Genomic DNA, 7,211 nt, shown 5'->3' with positions numbered 1-7,211 from the left:
CGGCCCCAGCTGCCCTGTGCACCCTATCCCCCAAGCAGAGATAATGAGACAGTGGTACTTATATAACCGGGTCTGATTAGAGTCTCAGATCTTTGCACCTCAACAGCTGTGTGTTGTCACCAATGGAAATTTCTAACTCGTCTGCCAATTCCCAGGTTGCCCAAATAAGTGGCTGAAAGAGTGGCTGTTGTTTCATCGTTTATTAGAACGGAATTTAGGTTCTGATAAACCCTAATGCTGAAAATTAGCTCCGAGGAAACTGGCTGCCGATCCTGGTCTCTGGCTGATAGGAACAAGTAGAATTTATTCAGGTAGGTTTTTTTTTATCCTGTAGCCAGTTCAGCACACAAATTACTTCAGAGCTATTTTTAAAAACGTAATAAGACCAATACTTAGGAGAGCCAGATGCAGTGTGAGGAGGATCAGAAAGCATCTATTACGGGCTCGACATTCACTCTCCCACAAAGCCTCGAATGATATTGAAAAATCTCTTCCTGGTCTTCCTGGTGGCTTAGCCACGTCGCTGGAATCCTCTGGGTGTTGGTCAGACTTGCCATGGGTGGGGAAGTCATTTTAGCCTGCAAAGTCATGTTAGAATTAGCCTTTTGATACGGGCAGAGTGAGGGGCACTCAGAGTGAGGCTTTTCAGACTCCGTTACATGGAGAGGTTACCTCTAGAACGACGACGGTTCTGCAATCCGCTCATTCAAAACTCTGGCCCTTGAACATTCTTTTCAAGGTCTGCAACGAAAGAGGCTTTGCCTCCTTGGTAGTGTGTTTGGGGGTCTCCCACCCACTGCAGGGGAAAAACACAAAACTATTTTTCAAACACTTTCTAGAACTTTCCTTCTTTTTCTGACACTATGAAGCATAAACCCTCCTCCATCACCACTCGCCTCTGATTCTTTTATGCATAATTCTTGGAGGTTGCAATGAATTCCACCCCCTGGGCCTTTCCTTTTGAAGACCAGAATGATCAGGAGATCAACCAGGATACATTGGGTTCCCAGCTGGGAGCCTCAGTGGGAGAGGTGGAGGTCGGTCACTAAGCAAAGTTACAGGACACCGTTCCTGGCCTCGTTGGAACTTACCATCTAGTGAAAAAATTCTTTAATTTTTCCCTGTCAGGCAGAGTTTTCTTGCCTCTCCCCGAGCTCTTGTTCGTTTTGGCCGCGTCCTTCCCAAGCCTTTCCAAGTTCTCCCGATTCCTTCTTCTTGTCGGAGGTCCAGCTTGAACTTCATACAGGAAAACAATAATCTTACTTTAAACGATTTCTAAATCCAAAAAACTATAACATCTTGCTTATATTATTTTAAAATTCAAATGGGAAATCAGGCGGATTTGAGGCAGGGTTGGGTTCTGGCTCTGCCATTGCCCCGCTGCTCAATGTCAGGCGAGGCCCTTAACCTTTCTCTGCCGCAGTTAGGCCACCTCTGAACCGTGGGTAGCCACAGTCATTACAGGCTTGCCTGGAGTATTTGAGACGAGCTAGTGAAAGCTCCCTGTACTGATTTTCTTCCTTATGGTGAAAAGTAAAAATGCTAAAAATTACTACTGCCTTCTCATGGATTAAAATAAAACAGGCTCAGGGCGCCTGGGTGGCTCAGGTCATGATCCCAGGGTTCTGGGATCGAGCTCCGCATCGGGCTCCCTGCTCCGCGGGGAGCCTGCTTCTCCCTCTCCCTCTGCCTGCCTTTCTGCCTACTTGTGATCTCTCTCTGTGAAATAAATAAATAAAATCTTAAAAAAAAAAAAAAAAAGCCTCATGGTTCTCAAAAGCAATGCACCCAGTACCTCCTCTGGGATAGCTTTCCTAGGGCTGGATCTGCGCTGCCAGCCCCCACGGCCACGGTTCACACGTCTCCTGCTCACAGGGCGTCGTGGCGCTGTGTGTCCATAAACCAGCCCCTCCCTCGGGTAATGAAGCCCCCAAGCAACACAGGGCATCTCCTCCCCTGGGGTCCCCAGCTCTTTCACACTCACCTCCCAGCTTATAAAGTACTTCCACATATACGAACATATTATCTCATTTAATCCTTCCAACAATCACGTGAGCTGTTTCCCTGGGTCCCCTGTTAGAGAGGATAAAATGCGCTCAGAAAAACCAAGTAATTTTTCCATGGTCAAAATGCTCACGAACAAGGTAACTTGAACATGAACCTTGGCCGCCTGGTTGTAAAGGTGGTGTTTCTGTGGCCTCTCTGTCCTATGGGCCCGGGGTTCTCCACTCCTGCTTCCGGGGCTGTCCCTTTTACATGGTCAACACCTCCCACAGGTAGACTGAAGGCTCAAGTAGTCCCCGGGTTTGAGAATTCAAACTGGGGCTGGGGCTGCAATGGACCGGCTAAGTGCCGGGCTGGCTGCCTGAACTTGCTGGGCTGCCCTGTCCGCTTCCTCTGGGCACCAGAGTCCTGCCTGAAAGGGTTCTGTAGGATTGACAAAAAGCATCCTGAGTAGTTTTAAACTCCAGACAAGAAAGGGTTGCTGGGACTAGTGGAAGCCACAGTGGCGTAGATCCAGAGTCATGGGCTATAAACAGCTTACGGTGGCTTCTGATATGAAGTCTGATTCAGTTTTACTGCCTCATCTCCAAAATGCTTAGCAAATGCAGAGAAGGGGACCTCTGTGCGGAGCGTGGCCAGATTCCTTTTCCTGAGTTAGAGCATGCCACAGTTCCTCCCCCTTATCGATCCGGGACATACCCGGGTGCTTTTCCTTGGCCTCTGCCAAGGTACTTGCTCAAGGCTCTGTCTGAGCAGAAGTGTGGCCAATCCCCATGTGCTCCACAAAACGCTTGTTGCTTCCTCCTCTCAGTGAGAGGGAAACGGCTCCTTCTGTTTCCTTAACCCCCTAGTCTTACATCCCCACTGATTCTGGAAGCTTTCTGTTCTTGGCTTGGCTGTGCCTCCGTCCCAGTGAGGTAACAGGTGCTGTCTTCTATTCCTTTTGGACTGAACTGGGTTCTGAGCTAAAAATGGATTCCCTGGTGAACAAAAGCCTTCATCTTTATGGACAGTTTATCTGATTATAGCACCCTGCACTTGGACACTTTTTCTACTCATTTCCAATTATGGATGGGCTCGCGGTGTGTGCAGGGAGCAGACCTTTGCTGACATCTTCACCTGAATGAGAAGGGGACTGGCATGCCTCCAGCATCCTTGAGCGCAGGAGAGAAGTGCTCCTTTTCATCCCCTGTATTCTGTGTACAGCCTAAAGACAGCAGGAGAAAGGGAGAACAAAATAGGCATCATAGCCCTGGCTGTTGTCAGGCTTAGATACTTTTTCCCTTGGATTTATCTGTTTCTTTTTGTCTCTATCTTTCTTTCTCTCCTTTAAACCATTTTATGAAGGTATGATTGACATACAATAAACTGTACATACATAAAGTGTGCTCTTTGGTAAATTTTGACCTACACAAACCCCCATGTAAATGTCACCACATTCAAGCTAGTGACTATCTCTATCACCCTCACAAGCTTCCCCATGCCCCTTTATAATCTTCCCCTCTACCCCCAGCCACCACTGATCTGCTTCCTGTCACTATAGATTGGATTACTGTTTCTAGAATTTTATAAAAAATGGAATCCTATGGTGCATAATTTAAAAATAAGCAGTTTATTGAGATGTAATTCACATACAATACAATTTACTTGTATTAAGTGTAACATTCATCAGGGTTCTCCAGAGAAACATAACTAATTTATATATATGGAGAGAGTGAGTGATTTTAAGGAACTGACTCGTACAATCATGGGGGCTGGCAAGTCTGAATTTCTAGGGCAGGCCAGCAGGCTAGAAAGAAGCAGAAGTTGATGTTACAATCTTGAGGCAGAATTTCTTTTCCTAGAAATTTCAGTTTTTGCTCTTATTAAGGCCTTTCCACTGATTTCACAAGGCTCATCCACACTATCAAAAGGAAATCCCTTGTACTTAAAGTCAACTAACGGTAGATATTAACTGTATCCATAAAATACCTTCACCACTGCACCTAGAGAAGTGCTTCATGAAATAAATAGGTACTGTAGCCCAGCCAAAGTGACACAAAACTAACCATCAGGTGTACAACTCAATAATTTTTGTCTTTTCATTTACTAGAGTTGTGTCACTATCACCTACAACCTAATTTTAGAAGTTTCATCACCCCAAGGTCTTAAACACATTTTCTCTTGAGTTTATCTATGTCTTTTTTGCCATCAAGATTACGAGAGGGAAAGGGACCAAAACTATCTCTAGTCTAATTCTTTAGATCTTCTAATCTAACCATTTTTAGCAAGGCTTTTCTGTAATAGCTTAATGAATGATCTATTACTTATCAATACACCAGAATTGAAAATGTCAGCCTCTAACATGGGCTGATTTCTTTTGTTTCTTAGTTTTTTGTTTGGGGGGATTTTTTAGAGAGAAAGAGAAAGAGAGTGCAAGCAGGGGGTAGGGACAGAGGGAGAGAGGGAGAATCTTAAGCAGGCTCCATACTCAGCACAGCACCCGTCCCGGGGCTTGATCTCACCATCTTGAGATCATGACCTGAGCCAAAATCAAGAGTCGAATGCTTAACAGACTGAGCCACCCAGGAGCCCCAAGGGCCGATGTCTTGATTCACATTTAAGAGCGCTGAAGTCTCCTGGTAGGTATTGAGTTCTGCTCTGTGCTAGGTGCGTTCACAGGAGTCATCCCATTTGATTCTTGCCACAACCTCACAAAGGAAGGAGGAGTCGGCCCATTTTGCAGAACACAGTGGAGTCCCAGAGAGGCCAAGAACCGACACATTCAATCAATAGACAAACTGAGATTTGAAAAGAGCCCTTCTTTTTTTTTTTTTTTTTAAAGATTTTATTTATTTATTTGAGAGAGAGAGAATGAGAGACAGAGCACGAGAGGGAAGAGGGTCACAGGGAGAAGCAGACACCCTGCCGAGCAGGGAGCCCAATGTGGGACTCGATCCCGGGACTCCGGGATCATGACCCGAGCCGAAGGCAGTCGCTCAACCAACTGAGCCACCCAGGTGCCCCAAGAGCCCTTCTGATCATAAGTCTTTCTGCTGCAGCCCAGCTGCCCATTTTAGAAGTCACATACTTTATGTGCTTTCAAGAGCTTGATAGCACATCATGTGCACATGATCAAGCCTTACTGGGATGAAGACAAGCCTTGTGAAGGTCCAGAATGCAGGAAGCTAGGCTGGGATGTGAGAATCCCCAGGCTTGAGAAAGGACACCACCAAAGGGCCCTGGCATAATTATGTGGATTTCTTTGTTACAACTGTTGAAGTTCTTGGCTTTTAGAAAACTAGGTTAGAGCATGTTGGGAAAGCACCCTTCCCGGATTTATTCCCTCTTGCCTCTCTCTTGCCAATGCAGTGCTCGTTAGGCAGAAAGAGCCCAGCACCTATATGAAGGACCTGGAGCATTTTGCCTAAGGCTTTGTGTCTCCTTTGCTCCTTCCCCACTTCCTGAACCTGCTGCCTTTGCCACGGGCTCCTTCTCCTCTGCCACTCTGATGAATGTCAAGGTGAGGCTCCATGTTCTGCTGTCATTTCCGAGGAATGGATGCCATCAATCATGTCTCCGGTGCTCCCACAAAGGAACAGTCCCCTCTTCACTCCCTGCATCAAAATGTGTCCTACACGGACAGAAACTCGGTATCACTTCTCCTACTTGTGCCTGAGGCCTCTGAGAATTTACTTAACTGAATTTTTCGTCAGCACAGTACTCTGCTCCATGCCAGCATAACCTGCCATGCTAGAAAATTCTTCTTCTGTTCTTGTTTTAAGATCAAATACATATCGTGTTGCATATCTGAAAGTTGCTAAGAGAGTAGATCTGAAAAGTTCTCATCACAAGAAAAAAATTTTGTCATTATGTATGATGACAGATGTTAACTAAGCTTACTATGGTGATCATTTTCTAATATATACAAATATGGAATTGTTATGTTGTACACCTGAAACTAATAAAATGTATGTCAACTATAACTCAATAAAAATAAAAACCAAATACGTACTTTGTTCTCTCTTCATTTTCTCTCTTCATTCCTACTTAACCAAAAGCACAAACAATTAAGGGAAGAGAGTAGTAGCTGGAGCGAAAACTATATGCTATGCAAATTAGCATATGCTTACAAACTTATAAGCCTTTGGCCAGTACAATATGGTTCAACATGGAAGAAGGGTTTAACCTGATGCAGGAGCACAACACATTCTCTACCATCAATATGCCAACCCTGCTAAGCCTAAAGAAAGGGCCGATTTTTAGAAGGCTTATTATACTGGAAGAGATTTCTTTTTGGTTTCCTTGCAAAGTCAGGGTAAGTTTCCCAGAAGAGCTGGTTTGATTTCTGTTCTCACCTCTTGCCCACTCAGTGAAGTCAGGGAAGTGATAGATTCTTGGGCCTCAGCCCACACATATATAAGGATGGTGAAGATAAGAACCAGTTGCTTTAATAAGTTCTCAAAAATAAGAAAGTGAAGGCACCAGCGCATCACTTAGTAGGTAATTTTTGTGGCTTATACCATGGAACTCCTGGATTTTCCAGGACAAACCCAGTTTCAGATACAGCTCTACTTGTCAAATTCCAAGTTCTGACTCTGGCTTAGTAAATATGTTCACCTTGGTTATAGGTGAGCCTGTGCTAGTTGAGGTTATTTTGGTAATTAATTTTTCTTGGATGGTGTCAAAGATGACTCTGAGCTCTACCAAACTGTACAAATGAGTCATATTATTGAGATGATACAGTGCAGTTACCAGGTGGTTCTGCTAATAATTAGAAACACATTTCTATATTTCATAGAACCAAGGCAAGGAAAACATGACCAGGAAAATGTTACATATGGGGACAATTATTCAATAGGTCCTTGGCTGAGATTTGTGGATATGAACATAATTCAGAGGCAAAAATGAAATACTGGAATAATACATGGAGATTTCTTTTACTGATGCTGCATTACAGAACACAGGAATTAACATTCAGCCAAGTCTTGATTATTCAAGGAATGATGACGCAATCTGTAGATTACCAAACCCTTTCCTCCCTTTTCTCATTGCCATAGTCCAAGGCCTTTCAAATTTGAGTAATGTGTTTAGGAAAAAAAATCCTTAAAAGGCCAGAGTATTTCTTAAATTATTTATACTAAAACTGTAAAATTTGCATAGAACTAAACTTTAAGATTGAATACTTATGCTTTCATAAATAAAAATAATTCATAAAGTAAAAATCA

At 43.9% G+C, this 7,211-nt stretch overlaps 1 long non-coding RNA gene across 1 annotated transcript; it reads right to left on the bottom strand.

The window, feature by feature from the left end:
- Nucleotides 1–210: 210 nt before the first annotated feature.
- Nucleotides 211–1,691, bottom strand: LOC123847446 (uncharacterized). The gene is made up of 3 exons (XR_006791549.3): nt 1,092–1,691; nt 673–796; nt 211–578 (listed from the first exon to the last, which is right to left on the bottom strand). It is a non-coding gene; the product is annotated as an uncharacterized LOC123847446 (long non-coding RNA).
- Between the last annotated feature and the right edge of the window lie 5,520 nt (nt 1,692–7,211).

The sequence above is a fragment of the Mirounga angustirostris genome, unplaced genomic scaffold (assembly GCF_029215605.1).
Source record: "Mirounga angustirostris isolate CCGP_5_RB_7025 unplaced genomic scaffold, mMirAng1.0.hap1 SCAF_2, whole genome shotgun sequence".
Lineage (NCBI taxonomy): Eukaryota > Metazoa > Chordata > Mammalia > Carnivora > Phocidae > Mirounga > Mirounga angustirostris.
Note: the sequence above shows the minus strand (reverse complement) of the source record. Positions and strands in the feature narration are given on the sequence as shown.